Source organism: Cucurbita maxima, unplaced genomic scaffold (genome assembly GCF_002738345.1).
Source record: "Cucurbita maxima cultivar Rimu unplaced genomic scaffold, Cmax_1.0 Cma_Scf00109, whole genome shotgun sequence".
Taxonomy (NCBI): domain Eukaryota; kingdom Viridiplantae; phylum Streptophyta; class Magnoliopsida; order Cucurbitales; family Cucurbitaceae; genus Cucurbita; species Cucurbita maxima.
The window spans coordinates 42,926-67,998 of NW_019272125.1; the positions used below are offsets into that span (position 1 = coordinate 42,926).

The 25,073-nt window shown below is 40.2% G+C and overlaps 1 pseudogene; it reads left to right on the top strand.

Annotated features, from left to right (window-relative positions):
• Positions 1-8,071, top strand: part of LOC111473233 — a 12,152-nt pseudogene extending 4,081 nt beyond the window's left edge.
• The last annotated feature ends 17,002 nt before the right edge of the window (positions 8,072-25,073 follow it).

Below are 25,073 nucleotides of genomic sequence, written 5' to 3' on the forward strand. Positions count from 1 at the left end.
CTTTTTCAAGAGAGGGAGAATGATATGAACCACGACCAAGGAATTTCCATACCTGAAGGTCCAATTACAAGGACGAGAGCTAAGAAGCTACAACAAACTTTATACAGTTATATTCAAGCTATGATGAGCTCATCAAAGGAAATTCTAGATGATGCTGGAGACCTCCCTTATATGTTGTGCAAAGTTGAGCTTCAAGAACGAGATGAAATAAATGCACTTTAAGTTGCATTTAATGAACTCCACTGAATTTATGAAACTAGTCCAAGGATGAGTCAATAAGCACATTTTATTAATTGCATTATTTTATTATAGTTTAAATATTTGTTTGTCATATTTAAGCTAGTTTTAAATATAGGAGTTAAGGTTATATTGTAACCCACATAGGTTACTATATTCCACCATTAACTAGCCATTTTAATATGGAGGTTATGGGTATTTTTCATTTACTAGCCCATTTAATTTGGGAGTTATATATCCATAGGTTAAGGTTGTAAGGGCTATATAAAGCCTTCTTTTCTTTGATTAGACATCAGATTTTGGAATTAAGAATAGAATTTCTATTTTAGCTTTGTTGAGAGCTAAACTTTCTTTGCAAATTCTTGTATTTAGAACTTGCATGTAGAGTCATTCAAGTGGTATTGATCAAACCTCTTGTGGAATGATTCGAATCACGAGTTTAGAAACGAGTTTTCTTTACTCTTGATCTTGATCATCAAGGTAATCCGTTCCATACTTTCCCTTGGGTTGATTTTCCATATCAACTCCCCACCCCTGTTTATGGCCGCTTCTCTATGGTACCTCTTGTTGCTTCATTGAATTCGCTTCATTAATAGGTAGGTTCACGATTCGACTTTTTGATCGTTATGGACTGGTACCAAGATCTAGTCCTAGCCGGGCAGACTTCATTTTCCCAGCGGGTGCGGTAACAATGGCTCCTTCTTTCTTTCTTTAGTCAGATTCTATGAGCAAATGCCTGAACGAATATATGTTCTTCCTATGGGAGCATAATTAGAGGAGGGATGTTCAGTACCGATTCTTATAGTACTGTTCGTGGAGTCGATAAGTTAATTCCTGTGTGTATTTGCCGGGGTGTCCACCGAAACCCGAGGCTGTTATAGTATAGCTGCAATACCAAAACTTCGTCTTAGTCAGAAAATCTCTCGAGAAATCTATCAAGATCGAATTCAGTCTCAAGCAAGAGGAGAATCCGTATTTTACTACCAACCACAAATTGCTGCATCTTGGCCCAAGTACTCATACTGGAAATTACGATCAATCAAGGATTACTCTATCAACCAGCATATACTTCAGAGATCATCCCTCCCTCCTGAAACAACTCTTTTCAAATACAAAAGTCAAGTCCAGTATCTTCCTACGAAGGAATTAGTTAATTAGGAAGTATACAAATGTACAGAATAACAAAGAACGAGTGAATCAAAGAAGTCATTGTAAATGGGAAAGACTTTTACAAAGAAAAATACAAGTGGGGGATATAAAAAGGATGTAGGGGCATTTGTCTTCTTGGCTAGTCAAACATGGATTGGTGTTCATAGATCTTTGGGTTTCGGGAACGGAATAGATAGAGACTTTACAAATTAAGCCCGAGTAGTAGCATTCCATTGCAGTCATTTTCTTTCTATGTATATGGTTACAATTCTCTACGTTCCCAATCAATGTGCTTATGATGTAGCACCAGGCGGACTGTTAGCTAGTGTAGTGTGTGTGTCTTACGAGAATGGTCTGGTATAGATCAACCGGAAGAGGTATGCATCAAACAAAGTATTTGCCGCAAGGATCAATCCTAGAATTCGGTCTCTTTTCTGGGGAAAAGTGCTGAATTTCCAGAAAGGGAATCTGATGATATGTTGGGAATTGTTTATGAGAATCATCCACGGCTAAAGCGTATCTTACTGAAAGTTGGGTAGGATGGCCCTTACGTAAGGATTCTATTGCCCCCACCCCAATTTGGATGAAATACAAGACATGAAATAATACGAAACGAATCTTCACTTCCTTCGCCAACTCAAGATATTCAAATACATTTGGACGGTCTCTTATAGATATAGCAGAGTAATTACTGTCTCATTCATCTTATTATTATTGATGAAAAATAGAAAGAAAATACAATTATTGGGGAAGATACTGATTTTGGATCAGCCGAGCTAATAGGATGAACTAAATGAGTTCCACATTATGAACTATGTATCACGCATATTACTTAGATGTGCTTTAGAAAGTCACGTAGGGGGAAATGAATGAAGAAAGAGAATATGAAAAGAGAGAATCGGATTCTATTTGTGTACTGTATCGGAGATGAATCTTGGCCATTCCCGCCTTTCCACTCACTCCCCTAGACTAGATGGGTCTTATAACCGAACTAATTGAATGAACCTTTCCGTATAAAGTCTTAATTGAACGGGAAGAGAAAGAGTATGAACAAATCAAAAAGAAGAGGAAACTCAAGCAAATGCCTTTTACATATCGATATCCAGCCTTTTTTCTATATCTCTCCTCCTCTTTATCTTTACTTGTGTATTTGACTCATCTATAAATAGAGTCAAAAATAGATAGAGTATTGTTTAGTTAAAGGGTCTATTTCCGGATGATGTAGCAGTTTCATAATCTAGTTGATTTTTAATGAATCTGTAGAATAGATGCGCATACAAATTCATCATGTGCCAAGAACCTGATTGGAACTACTAGTGACATGAGGATTTTCTGTCCTCCGCTCTAGCAACTGAGCGATACTGTTCCTACTCCTTATTGTCAATAGCAGATTGGAACCGGTGACACGAGGATATTTTGAGTCCTCTGCTCTACTAACTAAGCTATACCCTCCATTTTTTACAGACACATTATCTTGATTTCTTTTCATAGATGCCCCGGTATTCCATTCCTCTGATTTTTGAAGATCCACGAAATGGCATTTCAGGGCTTGCTTGGATAAGCCTTTTGAAGTTTCAGTACAGTAGACAGTATTCAGTATTGTGAATCATTCCAATTTCACAACGGGGATTCCTTGCGCAAGGATGTGAGTTTGTCTGTCTATGATAGATAATATACATCAGCAGTCTTGTGATAATAAATCCAATTTTTGCTCAATCAAATAGGCTGGCTTGTGAAAGAGTCGAATGAAGGAGAAAGATCACGAATTGTGAATTGCTACTGAAAGGATAAATAATGAAAGAGGCCAACGAACCCGCCTTTTTAGGGTTTTGGGGATAGAGAGAGGGACTTGAACCCTCACTTGAAAGTCGACTCGACGGATTTGCCTCTGACTGAGTGACTATCCATTGCTGTTTTGTCGGTATTGACATAATGGGTGGGACTCTATCTTGATTCTATTCGCATCTGATTAATAAGCTCTTCGATCTATCAGACTATGATAGAGTAAGAGATTCCAGTTGTCATTATAGTATAAGGATTTCAGTACGTAATACGAAGGCAGCTTTTCCGGAGTGAGTTTGGAAGGATTCTTTGCTAACGCAACGTAGTCAACTCCATTTGTTAGAACAGCTTCCATTGAGTGGAGTGCACCTACCCTTTCTTTCTTTTTGTTTTCGGAAAAAGGATTTGGCTCAGGATTGCCCATTTTGCATTCCAGGGTTTCTCAGAAGTGGAAAGTTCTCCCTTAGTAGTAGTAGGTTTCCATACCAAGGCTCAATCTAATTAAGTCCGGAGCGGCTACCGCCCCCCTCTTTTAAGATTAGTATCTCATTGGCCTTCTTTCTTTCATTTGTATTATGCTGGAACCACTGAAGTCATTAGAATACCGATCCGATTCTTCTATGGAAAAGTCTTTCTTTCCTCCTAGTTTCTTTCTTGTCTATCTTTTACCCGTATTTGGTCCGATCCAAAATGATTCTATCCTGTATCCGCAATTCAATATAGATAGATATATGGACATATCCATTTCTAATACTAATACGTAACCGGTCGATTCCTTTTGCCGTCTTAGCTGCCACCTTGAAGAATGAAAATAGAGAAACAACTTATGAAGGAAGGAAAATGGAGGAGAGGTTCTATTTCTGTGGAACAAATCAAGAAAGGAACTCCGCCTTTTGTGTATCATATACGGAAGGAACCCATTGTTTGTATCTGTTGATCAAAGTCATCTAATTAGTCTGAGTTTTGTCGTACAATCTTTACTGGATTTCGCTTCCGTTATCATTCTCATATTTATTCGTTTTCATTTAGATTGATGAAATTGAAAGAAAATAAGGAAGGGGAAGGAGTCTTTATGTCGCGTTACTTACGGCCTCGTTTTAAAAGAATATGCCGTCTGGGGTGGGGGCTTTACCGGGGGGACTAACTAGTAAAAGGCCAAAAGCAGGAAACGATCTTCAAAACCAATCGCGTTATGGTCGCCGGAAACAAAGGATCAACGGGTCAAGTTTGACTACAATTACTTGAAATGTGGTTGGATAACATCCTTTTTCGATTGGGTATGGCTTCGACTATTCATTCCTCAAGCCCGCCAATTAGTTAATCATAGACATGACATATTTGAGTTAATCGTTCCATAGTGGGCAAGTTAGTTATCGTTGCAAACCCCGATTATTACAGCAAAGGATGAATCGAGAGCACTGATTCCAAATTCTCTTTCTTCATCATCCCCCCGCTTCAGGAATTGCCAAAACATTTGACTCCTCAGCCAGCCATTGCAATAGAAAGGATTAGTCAATCAAATAATAGATAGTAAATGGGTTTGAAAATCAATGCTCGTTGTAGAATAGACTGAAACCTAACTCAAAAACAAAGGTTCGGACAATTTAGGCCTCCCCTTCGCTGAAGTCTAAGTAAAGAGACCGAAGGAAAGTCAGGTTTTGATTCGGTAATTAGTCTATCATTCATGTATCATTGATCAGTAGGGGGATTTTCATCTCTTGTCCATTCTTTCCAGCCAGCCAGCCAGTCTTTTCGTTTCCGTACCATACAAATTAGAACTAGAAAATCTATATCCAAGCAAGAAAGGTATAACCATTACATAGTATCCATTGTTATTTGATTTGATACATTGGGGTCAGTCACATTGTTTAATTAGTCCGGAAAGAGAGAGAGGGATTCGAACCCTCGGTAAACAAAAGCCTACCCACATAGCACTGCTGTTCCAATGCTACGCCTTCAACCACTCGGCCATCTCTCGTACAGAATGATTATGGCCCAGAAACCGAGTTAATAAATAGGGAGTCATTCATATTCTTCTTTTCTTTACTGCTCTCCGTCTTAAGACACAGTATTCGGGATAGAAAGAAAACAATAATGGAAATAAATCTACGCTTCTTGGTGGAGGTGCAATTTTCAAGTACAAAAATGCCTTCTGTCGTGTATCCCCCATTCATGTAACCTCAGATGCTTTCATTGTCGATTCTAGTCTAGTATCGAGCGAAAGGTGTAACCTATGGATTAAGTCAACCCTACTCGACTAGTCAAAATAGGTAGCAGAAGGGAAGAAGCACTACACCTAGGAATCACCAACACGAAAACTTTGTTAGCAATTATCCCCATCCCTTTTCCTTATCGGGATGGGAACTTAGAAAAATGGTTGGGACAACATCCATCTCGTTTGTATTTTGGATACCTAACCATCGAAGACTGTTGAAGTGACTAATTCCTGGAAATTGAGAGGCGTTGAGGACAAAGAAATTGTTAGAGTTACCATTTTGCTTTTGATCTAGTAACAAGATGCTTGATGTTAATAAAAGATCTTTTACAGGAAGGAAGGTTGGCTGGCTAGAGTAGAGATTTTGTGTAAAAATGCTAGTCCCATCAGTGAATAATGAGAGTATTTCAATCTTTACGGTTCTGTAACGGAGATTCTTTGAATGGAATAACGAATCGACCATAACGGAGGCTCAATCCGAAGGAAATTATGCGGAAGCTCTACAGAATGATTATTCAGCTATGCGACTAGAAATCGATCCCTATCCCTATGATCGAAGTGTGATACTCTATCACATAGGTCTTGTCTTATCCACACAAGGAACGGAGGGAGAACATACCAAAGCTGGGGAATACTCGACTCTTTTCGCGCACTAGAACGAAACCCCTTCTTTCTTACCACACCACAAGCTTTTAATAATATGGCTGTGATCTGTCATTACGTGCGACTATCTCCACTATAGAAAGAAAGAAAGAAAAAGAAAGAGGCTTTCCACCATATGTATTGTCCTAACGATTTGTATCAGCTGTAGCAAAGAAAGAAACTGAATGGAAGTCGAAATATGAAGAAATAGGTATGCCTAGAGATAGTTGATTCTATGGAGAAAGGATCTAATTGATAGAAAAAGCACCGTAAAGATCCATTAGTCAGGTTTTTGGCCGATACAATCAAAACAACTTACTTATATCATGCTATGCCTATAAGATCAAAATGAAGGAATCCACTTATGGATATGTAATAGGGTGGATACCAGACCATATTGAGCAGCGGTGTAGCATCAGATCCCAAAGACAGTCAGTCAGTCTTTTCCGTCTTATGAAAGAAAGGCTTTGTTCAAGGATTCTATATCAATTGATAGATGAAACCGAGATGATAGTTATCTTTCATCAAATTGTAAGGATAGTGGAATGGCTATGCTTTATTCTTCTTCAGGTGGGAGAAAAGATCAAACAGATTGAATTATTCAGCAAGAAGTTTGAAACTTATATAATTCACCTCTTTTGCTTATAACTCGAGAAAAAGGCTACTAGATCTATGAGAAATTTCATTCAATTAGATTCGATATGGTTTGGACAGCAAAAGAATTGACTCTTTGTTGGTTGAGCCGTATGAGGTAGGAAACTCTCAAGTACGGTTCTAAGGGAAGGAAGGAATTTACCTGCCTATTCCGACCGGGGAGAACAGGCCGGCCATTCGACAGGGAGATTCGGAAATTGCGGAGGCTTGGTTCAATCAAGCCGCTGAGTATTGGAAACAAGCTATACTTTAGCACTGACTCCCGGTAATTCTATTGAAGCACAAAATTGGTTGAAGATCACAAGGCCTTTCAAATAAGAAAACTCTCTCTCTCTTTCTTTCATAGCTATTCCATTATATTTCACTAGTATTATTAGTTAACAATTTGTCTATTTGTTATAATTGTTTGTTGTCCGCATCAGTCAAATCAACTAAAAGGGATCATTTCTCAGGCAGGGAAGAACCAAGCAAGATCGTTCAATTTCCTTTGGTATAAGGGTAAACGATACAGAGATAGATTAGAGAATCCATTTGATAAAAAGCTAATTCTATTTATATAAAGGGTTGATAAGATTCAAAAGGTCCGTTGAGCGCCTCTTGGCTATGGCATAATAGATCCGAACACTTGCCCCGGATCCACTTCCAGATCATAATTTCTCTAGTGAATAACTAAAACCAAAATGGGAGATAGCAGAGACAGAGAAAGAAACTCAGTATAAAAATCTCTCATAGGTTCACTAATTACTTCACTGTTGGCGGGGCTCTTTGTATGTGTTTTCCGGAAAGAGGAGGACTCCATGAGCATGAGTGATTATTCGTTCGCTGGAACCAGAAGTCAAAATTGGGGTAGATAGGGCGTAAAACCTTCTTTCGAGGAATGGGCCAGCCAGACAGGCTCATTTCTCTATTACGAACAATAGCTAAGGGGATACTACCACTTGGATTGATTTGGAACCTTCCTTCATGCTGATGCTCACGATTTCGATAGCCATACTAGTTGGAGGAGATCTCTCGAAAAAAGTCTTTAGTGCGCATTTCGGCCAACTCTCCATCATCTTTCTTTCTTTGTTTGGCTGAGTGGGATGTATTTCCACGGTGCTCTTTTTCCAATTATGAAGCATGGCTAGGCGATCCTACTCACATTGGCCCTAGTGCCCAGGTGGTTTGGCTAATAGTGGGCCAAGAAATATTGAATGGTGATTAAGGCGGGGGGTTTCGAGGAATATAAATAACCTCTGGGTTTTTTCAGATGTGGCGAGCATCTGGAATAACTAGTGAATTACAACTTTATAGTACCGCAATTGGTGCATTAGTCTTTTCAGCCTTAATGCTTTTTGCCGGTTGGTTTCATTATCACAAGGCTGCTCCAAAATTGGCTTGCAAGATGTAGAATCCATGTTCAATCACCATTTAGCGTAGCGGGTTNGGCTGCTCCAAAATTGGCTTGCAAGATGTAGAATCCATGTTCAATCACCATTTAGCGTAGCGGGTCTACTAGGACTTGGGGCTCTTTCTTGGGCGGGACATCAAGTACACCTATCTTTACCGATTAACCAATTTCTAAATGATGCTGGAGTAGATCCTAAAGAGATTCCACTTCCTCATGAATTTCTCTTGAATCGGGATCTTTTGGCGCAACTTTCTCCTAGTAAAGCTGAGGGAGCAACCCCATTTTTCACTTGAAATTGGTCAAAGCGGAATTTCTGACTTTTCGCAGAGGATTAGACCCAGTAACCGGTGGTCTATGGTTAACCGATATTGCACACCATCATTTAGCTATTGCTATTCTTTTCCTGATAGCAGGTCACATGTATAGATAGGACCAACTCGGGCATTGGGAAGGGTATAAAAGATATTTGAGAGGGAGGCTCATCAAGGTCCATTTACAGGCCAGGGTCATAAAGGACTATATGAGATCCTAACAACGTAATGCCATGCTCCATTATCTATTCCACCTAGCTAAGTTAGGCTCTTTCACCATTATTGTAGCTCACCATATGTATGCGATGCCCCCTTATCCCTAGCTACTGACTATGGGACACAACTTTCATTGTTCACACATCACAGTGGATTTCTCTTGGTGCTGCCGCGCATGCAGCCATTTTTATGGATGGTAAGAGACTATGATCCAACTACTCGCTACAAACAACGATTTATTAGATCTCGTGGACTTAGGCATCGCGATGCAATCATATCACATCTCAACTGGGAGGGTATGGATATTTTGAGGCTTGAACAGTTTTGGTATATTCATAATGATACCATGAGTGCTTTAGGGCGGCCCCAAGATATCTTTTCCGATACCCCTATACAGGATACAAAACACCCATGCTTTAGCACCTAGTATAACGGCCCCAGGTCCAACAACAGGCACCAGTTTGACTTGGGGGGGTGGTGATTTAGTGGCAGTGGGCGGCAAAGTGGCTTTGTTACCTATTCCGGTAGGAGCCGCAGATTCTTTGGTACATCATAGTCAGGCATTTACGATTCATGTAACGGTATTGATACTCCTTCAAGGGGTTCCATTTTCTCGTAGCTCGTGTTTGATACCGGATAAAGCAAATCAAATCTAATCTTGGGTTTCGTTTCCCTTGTGATGGACCGGGAAGAGGGGGTAGATGTCAAGTATCCGCTTGCTTGGGATCATGTCTTCTTAGGGCTATTTTGGATGGACAATTCCATTTCGGTAGTAAGTAATATGCCTGCCATTTACGGTGGAAAATGCAGTCAGATGTTTGGGGTAGTGTAAGTGATCAAGGGGTAGTAACTCATATTACGGGAGGAAACTTTGCGCAGAGTTCCATCATTACTATTAATGGGTGGCTTCGCGATTTCTTATAGGCACAGGCATGCCAGGTAATTTAGTCTTATGGTTCTTCTTTCTTCATTATCCGCATATGGCCCGTTCGTTTTTCCTAGGTGCTCATTTTGGTATGGGCTTTGAGTTTCATCTTTCTATTCTGCAGGCGTGGTTATTGGCAAGAACTTATTGAATCCAACGGTTTGGGCTCATAATCAATGAAAAGTTGCTCCTGCTACTCTCAGCCTAGAGCCTTGATTGAGCATTGTCCAAGGACGTGCTGTAGGAGTAACCCATCCATTACCTTACCTTATGGGTGGAATTGCCACAACATAGGCGCTCTTTCTCTTCTTAGCAAGAATTATTGCAGTCGGATAATGGCTAGGAGGATTTGCATTATGGCACTAGGATTTCCAAGGTTTAGCCAAGGCTTAGCTTAGGACCCCACTACTCGTGGTATTTGGTTTGGTATTGCTACCGCGCCTGACTTCGAAAGGCATGATGATATTACTGAAGAACGTCTTTATCATCATCTTTTTGCTTCCTTCGCATTTCGGGCAATTAGCAAGAATTTGTCTGTGTATACTTCCGGAAATCTCTTTCATGTAGCTTGGCAAGGCAATTTTGAAGCATGGGTACAAGCAAGACCCTTTCCATGTAAGACCTATTTGCAATTTGGGATCCTCGGTCAACCGGAAAAGCTTTTACTCGAGGGGGTGCTCCTAGTGAATATCGCTTATTCTGGTGTTTCTTTCTTTCTCAGTGGTGGTATACAATCGGGTTACGTACTAAGGGGGATCTTTATACGGGAGGGGAGCTCTTCTTTTTCTATTCTTTCTTTCTGCCATATCTTTCATAGCGGGTTGGTTACACCTACAACCGAAATGGAAAGCGAGCCTTTCGTGGTTTCAAAATGCTGAATCTCGTCTCAATCATCATTTGTCAGGACTATTCATTCGGAGTCAGTTCCTTGGCTTGGACAGGCCATTTCAGCCATGTCGCTATTCCTGCATCCAGGGGAGAATATGTTGGAAGAATTTCTTAGACGTATTGCCACATCCCCAAGTATTAGGACCACTTTAGCCGGGTCAGTGTAATCTTTATGCTCACCCGATTCAAATAATCATTGATTTGGTACTGCCGAAGGAGCAGGAACTGCCATTCTAACCCTTATTTCTCTGGGGATTCTCCATCTGCAAAGTTTCTGGCTGACTGATATGGCTCATCATCATTTAGCTATTGCATTTCTTTTTCTTGTTGCTGGTCATATGTATAGATAGAACTAACTTCGGGATTGGACAAAGTATAAAAGATCTTTTAGAAGCACATATTCGGGGGACGATTGGGGCATGGACATAAAGTTATGACACAATCAATATTTCGCTTCATTTTCAATTAGGCCTTGCTTTAGCCTCTTTAGGGGTTATTAGATTACATTACTGACTTCCTTGGTAGCTCAACACATGTACTCTTTACCTGCTTATGCGTTCATAGCACAAGAAGACGACTCAACTACTCTACTCAAGCTGCGTTATATACCCATCACCAATACATAGCAGGATGAATTATGACAGACAGGAGCTTTTGCTCATGGAGCTATATTCTAGAGATTACAATCCCGAACAGAATGAGGATAATGTAATGTATTGGCAAGAATGTTAGACCATAAAGAAAAGAAGCTATCATATATATATCCCATTGAAGTTGGGCCAGCCTTTTTCTGGGGGAGTTCCATACTTTGGGGCTTTACGTTCGTTCATAATGATGTCATGCTTGCTTTTGGTACTCCGGAGAAAGAAATCTTAATCGACACCCATATTTGCCCAATAGATTCAATCTGCTCATGGTCAAACTGAATATAGGTTCGATGTCCTTTTATCTTCAACAAGCGGCCTGGCGTTCAATGCTGTTAAATAGTAATGCACTATTCTTCACAATAGGGCCCGGAGACTGATTGGTTCATCATGCTATTGCTTTAGGGTTACATACAACTACATTGATCTTAGTAAAAGGTGCTTTAGATGGACATGGTTCCAAATGAATGCCGGATAAAAAGGATTTTGGTTATAGTTTTCCTTGGTCCGGGACGAGGTGGTATTTGTTATATTTCGGCTTGGGACGCCTTTGGCCGTTTTCTGGATGTGAAATACCATTGGTTACTTTAGATTGGCACTGGAAGCACATCACATTATGTATGGCAGGGTAATGTTTCACAGTTTCATTCATCTTCCACTTACTTATTTGCTGGGATGGTTAAGAGATTCTCTATGGTTAAACTCTTCACAACTTCTCAATGGGATAATTAGAATTAATCCTTGTTGGTATGAATAGTTTATCAGTCCGGGGGCGCGGATGTTCTTATTTGGACATCTTGTTTGGGCTACTGGATTTCTGTTCTTCATTTCCTGGCGGGGGGATATTGGCAAGAAGAATTGACTGAAACTTTAGCGTGGGCTCACGAACGCACACCCTTGGCTAATTTGATTGGAGAGAGAACCAACCCAGTGGCTCTTTCTTTCCATTGTGCAAGATTTGTTGGATTAGCCCCCTTTTCCGTAGGTTATATATTAACTTATGTGGCTTTCTGCCTCTACATCAGGCTAATTTGGTTCATTTTGTATGTGTTGTATTCTATCAAATCTCATTTCTTTGGAGAAGGGGATCTTCTTTCTTATATTTCTACATCTAGGATCTGACTTGTATCATTGATACTACTAGGAATGGAATCATTATGGCAAGGAAAAGTGTAATAGGGAGAGGGAGAAGAAGAGGGCAAAATTGGAACACAAATCTGATTCGTCGATCCTTAAAAAAAGAAATAAGCAAAGTTCCATCCTTGAGTGAGAAATGGGAAATTCATGGCAAGTGACAATCCCCACCGCGTAATAGTGCACCCACACGTCTTCGTCGACCGACGTTGTTTTTTCACCGGAAGACCGAGAGCTAACGATCGAGACTTTCTTTGGGCTATCTGGACACATACTGACTTATACTTCGGGAAATGGTTCATGCATGCTTGTTGCCTGGGGGAAGGAAGAAGATCAAGTAAGGATTCAAATAGCCCTTTCTATTCATTTCTATGATCAGGACCCCCTTTCTTTCTTTCTTTACCATTCTCTGTATAAATCTCGACTATTCTATTTGTAAAGATATGGTTATAGGGGCGCGCATTCAATCTTTCTTTGTCTATTAGTTCACAGTTCTTCTCTTCGCGGGGTGGAGCAGCTTGGTAGCTCGCAAGGCTCATAACCTTTCAGTCACGAGTTCAAATCCTGTCTCCGCTAAATCTCATTCTTTTGTCTCAAAAGAGGTTTGATCTTGGTAACTATAATGACTATTAATATTAGCTTTGTTTTCTTTACGGATGGGAGGAAAAGAATTACGGGAGGGTCGTTTCATTTCATTTTTGTATCAAGAACGAAGAGGTGAAAGAGATAAGAGAATTAAGGATACCCACCAACCAACCAGACTAATCCAATCCATATCGATGTACCGGAAAATACTACTTGTTCGCCGACCAACCCCCAGGAGAAGCAAATGCAACGGGCACACTAACCAGTAAGATTATTGAAGTACTAATTAATGAGCCAATTGAAAAGCAATAATCATGCTTCTCTTCTAATCCTCCATATTATTAAAAAGACTATTTGATCCCTTAACCAGTCAGCCACCATTTTGATAAAATGTACCAGGTAGAGATTGAAATGTATTCTTCTATATTACTTCCTTCTTTTTTAAGACTTGAGCATGTATGGGATTCAGGGTAGTAGTCTTTTTTTCATTCAGAAATAAGGGGGATACTGGATCATATATATCTAGATCCATATAAATAGACTTCTAGATTTACGCCTGAGATATAGTCTAGACTATAATGGTATCAACTTATATGTCAATGTTCTATTCTATTCGATGGGATGGAATATAAAGAAAATGGAAATTCTCTTTCGGAGAGATGGCCGAGTGGTTGATAGCTCCGGGCTTGAAAACCGGTCTGGTCTGTTCGAAACAAAGAACTATCGAGGGTTCGAATCCCTCTCTCTCCTTTTGCTCGGCGAATAGATTCTTTATTTGATTGGGTTTGTTTCCCCGGCTCAGTATCATAAAGGGGAATGGCTCGGCTAGGTGGGATAGATAGCCCAGCCAAAATAGAAAACAAAGAGTAGATAGAAATGAAGAAAGGAAAAAGGAATTGATCGTTTGAACCTGTTCTTTTCATGACCTACACGAATAGGAAGAATCCTAGAACAAAATGAGAGGTAGCTAACCAACTTCTAGGAGAGACATAATTGACTGCATGAATTTTGGTAGCTACGCCACCCCCGGAATTGAAAGAACCTAAAGGAGCGCATGGGGCATATATTCCGCGGAACGTCGTTCTTGCCAAGGTTGTATATCTTTGCTTGCCTACTCAAGTCCAAACCATTAGGCCCCCTTACTTAGTGGTTCTAACCAAGGAGCACGCGGATCCCAAAAACGTATAGTCTCTCCCTCCCCCCAAAATGACTTCTACCGGCGGAGAACGCATTAGATATTTACCGAAACCAGTAGCAGTAGGTCCTTGATCCAACCTTAGCTCCAAGACGTTGGTCTCTAACTAGAAACGGAAATGCTTGAGCTTGAGAAGTGAGAAGCTTCGGGTCCAGCCGGCCCGTAAAACTCACTCGGATAAGTATTATTGAACCAGACAAAACAACAAGCAATAATACAAATGGAACCTAACCATACATGCCCCCCAACCAACTATATCTTCCAAATCGTCCACACTAACAATCCATCCTTCTCTCTCTCTCCCTCAAAAGGTTGAGTAAATAACCAAATATCACAGGCTAAGGGTCAAGTTGGTAATTTTTCTTACATCTCCTCCCCCCGGAGCCCAGGTATCATATACGCCCCCAAAATCAGGTAAGGAGCTTTGAATACTAGAAGAAAAGCAAGCACCTATACCTAACAAAATGAAGTGAATACCCCAACCAAATGGTAGCCATTTTCTTTCTATCTATCTTTCCACACATAACCGAAGAAGGGAAAAGATTCTTCAAGGGTCTCGGGTCCCAGAAGTGCATGATACATAGCGCCAAAACCCAATACTGCAGATGGAGGAAATTCAGTGAAGTACTCCGGACGGACACAAAGTACGGAAAGGTGTCTATAACTTCTCCACCAGGACCTACGCCCCAACCTAGAGTAGAGTTAGAGTAGCTAGGTGGGGAAGGGAAGTCAAATTCATCCTTGTTCATGCATGGGCTTCTTTCTCAGGTACGAAATGAGCCACTTCGAATAGGTTCATTGCTCCGGCCCAGAATACGATTAATCAGGCATGGGCTAGATGAGCCCCCAGTAGTTTACCGGATAAATGGATAAGTCGGGCATTCCCGGCACACCAAGCGAAACAAACCGGTTCTTGGTCACGACACCAGCTAGAAAGTTCCATTAAATAAAGAAAGAGCCTTTCCCCGGGGTATAGAACCTCCTCAGGGAATATCAGGTGTTTTCATGAGGCTGATCTTGAGCCACCATCCAAGCACGAATACCTTCGGTTAAGAGAAGATTATGGGTATAGTAGGGTATAGAAAGCCTCAAATTCAGGATCTTCCCCTGCTGCACGGATTTCCTGAGAACCGAAGTCATAGGCACGTAGGTTCAGGGCCAGACCAACTACTCCAAGAGCACTCAGCCATAAAGCATTTACTGGTACAAATAACAGAAAGAAATGTAACCAACCTTTAGTGGAAAAAGCAACCCCAAAGATTTGGTACCAAAAGCGGTTAGCAGTGACCATTGAATAAGTTTCTTCTTTCAGCTTGAGTTGGGTTAAAAGCACGGAATGTATTTGAAGCATCATCACCATCTTCCTTCAAATAAGGGATTTTCTACGGTAGCACCATGAATAGCGCATAGCCGAGCAGCGCCCAATACACCCGCAACCAACTCCCATCATATGAAATGGGTTCAATGTCCAATTATTTCATTCCCGGGAAAAGTAGGATGAATCGAAATATAGCTGCTACACCAAAACTAGGCGCAAAGAACCAACCAGACTGACCTAGTGGATCAATCTTCAGGAATATGGAAACAAACAAAGCAATTGAATAGATCGAGCAAGTTCAGACGTACCATGAAACCTATTAGTCCGAATCGTGGAGAGCAACAAAAGTCCACAGACCACCTAATGGTAATGGACACCAAGGAGTCAAATCTATCTCCTTGTGCTTCAGGCCCCCATAGTAACAACAAAGAAAGAGTGTGCTAAACTATTAGCAGGAGTCGAAACAGCGGCGGTTAAGAAGTTGCATCCTTCCAAACAAATAGGAACTTGCCAATCCATATGTAGCGGTATACCATTAAGTTACAAAGGGTGTACCTGTAAACCAACCTCCTACGGCAACAAAATAGGCACAAGGAAAGAGCAATAGACCGGACCAACCTACAAGACCGAACCGGTCCCTCCGTAACGAGTCATCCATAATCTCGAAGAAGAAATCATTTGAGTCTTTGGTCAATTTACCAACGGCTATAGTCATAGTGGATCCTCCTATTCAACTAACGTTCACTATTTTCGAACACCTCATAGCATAGCAAGGGCCTTCGAGTCTATCATTTCTGTCTGATTTCTACTGTCCCTTCTTCTTTCTTTCTTTCTATCTAATGGGTTTCGAATATCTAAATCCTTTTTTGATTGGTCCATAACCTGACCTAGATCAATATTATTCACTCAATACTGTACTGCTGGTAAAGTCAATTCAAGTCTCGTTCTCCTTCTCCTTTCTATTCTTCGTCACATTGTTGGACCACCAAAGAATATGGAAAATCTTTGGCACATAGATTGATCTTATCCTCTATTATCTGATCTTCTCTGTTTGTTTGGAAAGGGCTCATATGTTGTGACTTGGAATAAGGGTTTCTCTGTGGCGAAAGGGAAATAGCCATCCATTTTTCCTATAGAACGTCTACAACCAAGAGGATTGAATCGGAAATCTCGCCGGATTCCTGTATGTGGGCCAAATCAATATGAAAATGCAATCAAAGGGATCCACTGTTCTAATTTCATCCTTATCGGATTTGAACCGATGACTTATGCCTTACCATGGCGTTACTCTACCACTGAGTGAAAAAGGCCGGCCTATTTGATTCAATTTCTGAATAAGCCACTAGCCCCGCCCGATGAGTTGCGTGTATATAATTATTAGAAATGAGAAGAAAGAATGTACATAAATGGATCTTATCCACTCGCTCATTCAGGAACGGAAAATGGGATTACTCTATCTACTGAGTATAGGTAAAATGGTTTATTTATGGATATTGGATTTGATCAATTCATTGTTTCATCATAAGACCGAGCCTAATTCAATTGATGAGCCCCACCCTAACTCAATTCATTTGATTGAGACATGTACACCCACGAATCGAATATGGATCCATTCACCGAATCATTGAGAAAGCAATTAGACTTGGCTGGCGAGAAACCCCATTTGAAATAACTTGTTGATCCCTATCCCTCTCTTCCCCAGTTAGTTCCTACCTCCTTTTCTTTCCTTTTGTTTGTCTTTCTTGGTTGGCTTAGTGTGAGATCGAAATATACCTACCTAACCTAATCTTACCAATGAGTGAATCAATGAGATTAAGTATGAGAAATTGAGTTTCATCCCGTTTATAGCATATGGGAAACCACCAATAACTTCCCGAAGGAAGGGTACTAGCCTTCGTATTATTTCAATCAATAAAAGAATAATCTAGTTATCATTCTATGGAATAATGACAGACAGAAAAATCCTTACGAATTGCATCATATGAGTCTATTCTATTTATACTTTTCGGATAGGATGAGTATGATGGCAGTCGGACAAGTATGCCCCCATCGTCTAGTGGTTCAGGACATCTCTCTTTCAAGGAGGCAGCAGGGATTCGCCTTCGCCTGGGGGTAGGGTACTCCGAAAGGAAGTGGATCATGGATTATGAATAAGCTTGGAATGGATTCTTCCCGGGTCGATGCGAGAGCGGTTAATGGGGAGGGACTGTAAATGGCAATATGTCTACGCTGGTTCAAATCCAGCTCGGCCCACTAATTCGCGTATCCCACCATAAAATGATATGTTCCATTTGTCCTTCGCCAGAACTGCTGGATATGAAGGAAGGAATATTAACCCCTCCCTCTTTTTTGATTGATTGCCAGATAGATGGATTATCAATCAATTTGACAATAACGACTATGAATCCATGCTCATCTTACTAAAGTAACTGTCTCCGCGCATATCAATCTATTCCTCGCGTCTCTGTCTAGTAAAATATGCCAATTCGAATCAAAAATCTACATTCAAAGGTTTGAAGGAAATGAAATCAACAACATGTACACTTGATTTCCCCGGGATTGTAGTTCAATTGGTCAGAGCCCTGTCAAGGCGGAAGCTGGGGGGCCCCGTCAGTCAGTCCCGATGGATCCAAATCCAATAAAAACTAATAGGGCAATTTCCATTTCTTCAACGAGTATTGATTGATGGGAGAAAGCCATATGTGCCATATGCGAATTACCGCAATTATTGGTAGCATCATATTCCCGATTCGAATGAATACCGTACTGGGTCTAGTTGATTACGCCCGATTTAGCTAATGGAATAGAGTACTATACGTTTCCGGGAAGCACATACACAAAGGGAATTTAGACGATACACAAAAAGGAAGGAGTGACGTCAACTATGATCTAACTTTTAGTCTGAAAGCAAGCAAAATATATATGTTTCGTTCAGGCTCCGATTTTGTGTAACCTCAATTAGTCAGTCAATTCAATTACTAAACTACTTGGAATTAGAAATAATCTATCTCATTCTAATCTCACACTGAACTTTTGATATATACGTCCCACTACTAATGAAAGAAAAGAACATATTAATACAAACAAGGAAGGATCCCCATCTATCTCTCTTAGTGAGGGAATTCATCATTTTAGAAAGTTTCCGTTTCGGATTTCATTCTTTTTTTTGAAGAAGATTTGATCAGTACACAAAAAGGGGTGACGTTCGAACCTACCTCCTTTTCCTTTTTAGAATTGAGCAGTGTGTGTTTGCTTGAGTTTGTTTATAAACTGAGGGTAAAGGTAGTCAGTCTGTCTGCTGAGACTGAATCAGCTAATTGCATTGGACAAGAGGGCAGTAGATTATAGAAAAGAAAGAATGCAACAAATGAGAAAGAAAGAAATGGCTGAGATGATCTTCCTATCAAAACTGAAACGATGAGATTATGGAAGTCTCTATTCTCGCATTTATTGCTACTACACTGTTCATTCTAGTTCCTACTGCCTTTTAATAGACGTAAAAACAGTCAAAGTGCTGAATTTGAATTCATCTTGCCTTTCTATAGGGATATCATATCAATTACATATATGCCTAGTTCATTAAATATCCATCGTGGCCCAACTCTTTGCTTCATAATTCATGGTGATTCCAATGAATCGAAAATGAAATAAAATAATCGAAAGGCCACTAATCCCTTCCTTCCTTGTTTTAGCATGAAAAAGAAGTAATTGATTGAGCAATTGACAGATGATCCAGGGGTTCGGTTCCGTACGCAGCACTTTTTCTCTTCGGATTTCTCTCAAAGAATTAGTAAACCCCATCTTTCCCGTTTGAACCATGATATGAAATGAGTTCGATAAAACAAGCAAGCAGAAATCCTAAAGACTAACTAAGAATAATCAATCAATCAAACAAGTGGGAAGCACGTAATATGTGGGGGGCTACCCCGAGGTACTATTATGCGGAGTATTTCATTGGATAACCACTATGTCTATGTTCTTTGGTGTCGCAAGTATGTATCCCACTTAAAAACGGATAATCGGAAGGAACTCCTTTTGCGTTTTTTACTGTAAAAAGAAAAGAGAAAAAGTGTTGCAGAATGATCCATCAAATAAACCAACCAAAAACAATTGATACTGTTTGATTCTTAGTAGTACTTCTCGAGTCCACTTCTTCCCCATACTCCGAGTGAAAGAGAAAATCGAAGGACTACCCTGAAAGCAGCCGAGACTTACCATATCCATGTGAATTCTGTCCCTATCTCTCAGAAAAGAATTATTCTTTATTCTGGACTAATTATAGTGGAATCACTAGCGCATAGTCAAAAAGGGATTCGGGCACAACACCATTAATGAAACAATGCCCAAAATCGAATTAGAACTATTCTATCTAGTATAATCGACAAAATGAAGTACAAATCAAAGAGGCGGAGAACCTCTTGGAAGTCTCAAAGGAGTCTTAGTCTCATACCATGTAGGTAGGAATAATAAGACCTAGCCTTTCTTTTGTTGTCATTCATTACATGAAAAAATGAGTGTATAAAAAGAGTCAATCAACATGGATCACTATCTATCGCATACCCCTAATATTATTCCTTTCTCATTTGATCTAATCTTTATTGTCTCCCCCTGCCCCCCTATTCATAGAGACAATCAGGAGATGGGATGACCTATTACATGCTAGAGCTTATCGAAAAGAAGGAAGTTGTTTGTTCCTTTCCTTTAAGATTGATTCTAATAAGAAAAAGAGCCAATGACTGCTCGAGCACTCAGATACTTTCATGAGTCCATATATCAAGTATCTTCCTCCTTTCTGTAACTCAAAATGAAATGAGATTCCCTACCCCCTAATTCAAGACCCAATCAGTAGACACCCCATTCGGAGTCGAGGGGTTATCATATCCAGATTGAATGATGTTGCATTACTCTACTAACACTGAATTCTTGAAACGAAAGACCTAGAGGTAATTCAGTTAGTATTAAGGATGAGAAGAAGAAGAAAGATTTCCTGAACCTGATTTCACTTTGTAAACTCCTAAACCGATATTACCTGACTGACTGGATTGGATTGAACTCCTCTTTCTTTATTCAAACACAGTAAACGAAGAAAGACTTAACTCCTTATTCATGAGACAGATTGCGCTCGGGTTGAACTATTGTTTCACTCTTTTACTCGACTGTAAACACGAAAGATGAATGAGATGGAACTGGAAGTCAAGACTCAAGATTCATGATAGTTCACTCCTCTATTCTATGTCTCAGAATTCCATTGCCTTAACTACTCTATTTCTTCATTCGCCTGTAAGTAAAGACTATTTATTCGACTTAACTACTAAACCTTCACCCTCTTTCACTCTTGAACTATTCCTACACTCGATAAACTTCCATCCCATTGCCGGAACCTTCTTTCACTCCTAAACCTTTGATGATATTCCCTATTTATTCACTGTAAACTCATTTACCTCTCCCTATTGACTCCTGAACCGGAACCTGATGTTCTTTCCTTCACCTATTTATTATTGAACTTCTCTTTCTCTTTTCACTCTTTGACTCTCCTCTCCTGTAAGAAACTAGACTAGAATGATCGTTCACGTTCTTTCGTTCTTTCATTAAGGAAGTCAAGAAGAAACCTCAAACCTGAACCTAATTAAACGTTAAAGCGCTATTTAAAGAACCTGAATCGACGAAACCTTCTTTCACTCCTCTCCATACTGAATCCTATTATGATTCTGAACTCCTGAACCAGATTGAACTTCAAAAGAAAGAGAAGCTCATGAACCTGAACCTATTCATTGTCAATCTCATTGCTGAGCTACTAAACCTGAAGAGAATGCCAGAAGGGAAAGAGGAAGAAACAAACATGAATTATCCTGAACCGTAACCGATAGAGAAAGAAGGTAGAGTCTCTACAAAAGATTCCTTCTCCTGAACCTCGTAAACAAGGGTTGGTTGAACTATCTCTTTTCTTTCCGAATCCAATTCAAGATTCATTTTCCGGACAAGGAAGGCAAGACTCCTTATTCATTCATTCGACTTTATTGTGAAAGAAGAAATTCAGGGAGAGTGAAGACGAAACGAATCATGATCCTTTACAGGAGAGTAATTAGCTATTGAACCCTGCCCCTTCCCTTCGCTATTTCCGGCCCCGATATGACTTTATTTCGATTCATGAGCTACTGAACGAACAGTGAATAAGGCCAAGCTCCTTCCCCTATTTCTTTCTGAATGAGACTCTAAAGACCATGAATTAGAAAATTCTATCTTCTATCTATTTTGAGGGATATTTTTGGCTAGATGTAATTAATTATTAAGGATTAGAATCAGGCAAGACAAGAATCAATGAATTAGCAGCAAAGACTCAACCTCAAACCTAAACTATTCTTCTTTCACTCTTTCTTGGGTAAAGCGATTGGATGATAGATAAGAACCTTCCATTGCCTTTTCCTATTGATTATGGACCTGATCTTTTCTTTCACTGTAAACACTCTACTCAAGATGAATTAGCTGACAGGAGAGTCCATTCATTCAATCCGAAACCAGAACCTCTACGATATTACCTGACCTTCCCCTATTTCCCTTATTCATTCAATCCAGGAGACTAAACAAAGAGCTACTTCATTTTACAGGAGAGGAAAGAGGAATTCGATAGAACAGGATAGAAGGAAGAAATTCAAGAGTTAGCAGCAAAATAGCTTTACAGTCGAGTAAAGAAAAGAAGAAGAAAGACTCATGAGACTTAACTACTGAACTTGTCCCTTCTTGAACTCTGGCCGGAATCTATTCTTTTAATGACTGAGATGGAACCCCAGGAAGGAAAGATTAATGAGACTGAACTGGAGCCTATCTCTATTCCCCTCAGTTATGGTTCGTTATTCTTGAACAAGGTCAGTGGTTGACATGAGAGCTCATTCACCTTTATTCCCTTATTCATTCACTCTTTCAAACACAGTAAACAAGGTCGCTTTACTCCTTTCCTTTACATGAGAGGAAATTCAGTCAATCTGGAACAGGACAGGAGAGCTCCAGAACCTATTCAAACAATGAATTCGATCCGGGAACTTCTTATGAATTAACTATCCTTTACAGTGAAAGAAGGTGGAAGGACAGAAGATGCAAACACCTATTTACCTGATGAATGAAGGAACCTATTTATGAAGGAACTGTAAACCCCTGACCCAGAACCGATATGCCCTGAGCTACTTCATGAACTTCACTCTGGAACAAAGAAAGAAGGGAGACTAAAGATCAAGCTCCTACTTCTTGAATGAGGTAAAGCATATTCTTTCCGATTCCTTCTTAATAGCTCCGGAACCAAAGACTCTATTCCCTTCTCAGATTGAACAGCTTGAATAGTAAACTTCGATCCTCGGAGAGCAGCTTCGCACTTTTCCGATTCATAATCTGATTCCTTAAACCTTTTCCTCGGTTGGCTTCTTGATCTGATCCTTGATTTCACTCTTGAACCTTTACAGTAGGTAAAACATATTCAGGGAGGATGATTCTTGAACGAACCGTAAACACTCCACTCCTTATGAATGAGAGTGAACTACTGAACCGTTACAGGAGAGGAAAGAGGTAAGAAAGTTAATGAGAGAGTTAGAGTTTACCTTTCTCAAAGAAAAGAATAATCAGGTAGGAAAGAAGAAAGCAAAAATGACTATCCGAATTTACAGAAAAAGAAGAAATTCTAGAGTTAGCTACTTTGAAAGCTGAAACCGAAACCCTGAGCTACTTCACCTTCACCTATCGGTCTCACTGCTTGCTTCTTTCTCCTGCTCCTAAACCTTCCCCTCGGCCGGCTTCTTGATTTGATCCTTGATTTCACTCTTGAACCTTTACAATCGGTAAAAGCATATGAAATCCTTCTTGAACAGTAAACACAGACTGAACTACTGAACCTGAACCTCTAAACTATCAACTTCTCTCCTGAACTACTGAACCAGAACCGAAACAAGAGAGAGTCAATGAATTAGCTTAACTCCTTTACAGTTCTAGAATCAAAGGAAAGAGATTCATTCGAGTGATTGAACTAGGCCAAGCTCATTCACCTGGTAACCTCGGTCTCACGGCTTCGCTCCTTCCCTTGAACCTCTCCAACAAGGGAAAGCTATTCTGAACTATTCTTGTCTCCTTGCTGCGCTCAATCACCTATTGTTGACCAGCTCTTTCTCCTCTCCCTTCTTGTCCCTATTGATTCTTTCACTCGGGTTTCACTATCTCTTTGATTGAACGACTAAATAGGTGTGGGTCTTTCTTTCTTTCTGGGTCTTTCTTTCTTTCTTTAAGTCAGGGTTAAGGAAAGCTAAATGAGATAGAACAAGAAGGGGAAAGACTCAAGCAAGACAAGAGGAATTATCCTTCTTTACAGTTTTAGAAGGAAATGAATTAGCGTTGCTTTGAAAGACTCAACCTCAAGATGAATGAGACTGATTTCACTCTTGAACGAACAAGGATGGTAAAGCTATTTGATTGAAGAACCTGAACCTGATTTCACTCTTTCACGAGGTAATGAGTTCGGAAGGCTGGAAGGATGAGAAGAAGGAAAAGCTCCTACACCTATTTATTCTTGAACAAGGTTAGTGGTTGACACGCTCATTCACTGGTTAATTGACGATATTCTCGTCAGTGATTGTGAGTTATTCTCAGGAAGTGATTGTGAGTTATTCAAACACTCGGGTTAAACTAGGTAAGTTGGATGAGAAGCTCTTTTCTTGCTTTCACTCTTTTACTCGACTGTAAACAAAGAGAAAGATCAGCGACTTCCCCTTTTCTTAACGATAGTCCCTTCAGTGGCACAAAGAAAGAAGGGAGAGAGTGAGATAAAGAGAGTGAGAGTAACCCTGCATTGTACTTCTTGAACTAGGACTCCGATCGTCTTCGAGGGGTGCAATTCAATTTCCTAAACCGAGAGCTACTTCACCATACCCTACTACTCTTTCAATTCATTCAATCCTACACCTATTCTTTCAATTCATTCAATCCTTCACTGGATCTTTACTTTACAGTCTTTGAATAAATTCAGGGACAGGAAAGACTCTACTCCTACTGATTGAACAGTAAACTCCTCCCCTTTTTGAGGAGAGCTCCTTCGCTCCTTAGCTGCTTTTCAAGACTCAACCAACTATCAGGGAGACAAGAGAAATTATCCCTTTTCCATCCGAAACAGGACAGGAGAGCTACTTATACATTATTTCTTCCCTGACCTTGCCTTTCTAGCCTTGAGCAACTTCTGGCCCCGCCAGATATGAACGAAAGGAGGTAAAGTGGCTTCCATTGCCTTATTTCAGGAGTTAGCTGCTTAACAGGAGAGCGACTTACCCTCCATAACAGGCACAAAGAAAGAAGGAAGAAGACTCAAACAAGATTCATTCCCTGAGGAACCGATATTCCCGATTTTTTAGGTCATTTAACTCTTTTACATAGGCTGGATGAGAAGAATCAGGGAAAGCTATTTTACGGTCTCTGATCTTTCCTCTCCCCATGCTATTCACTATAACCTCAGGAAAGAATATGAAATGAATTGACTCTCTCTCCCTGCTGATTGAACCGTAAGAAAAGAAGGGTTTAACAAGGGTTTGACACATGAACCTGAACCTAATTTGACACATGAACCTCTTCAACAAGGGTTTAACTATTCGAGAACTCGATAAAGCTATTTTATAGTCTCTTCCCCTTATTTTGTTCCTATGAAATCCTGAATCTCGTAAACTCTTCTCGTGTCTTTGCATCTTTGCCCTACAGGTCTCAGGTCTTCGCCTCTGCCCCTCTACAACTTGGTCTCATGGCTTCGCCCATTCACCTTCACCACT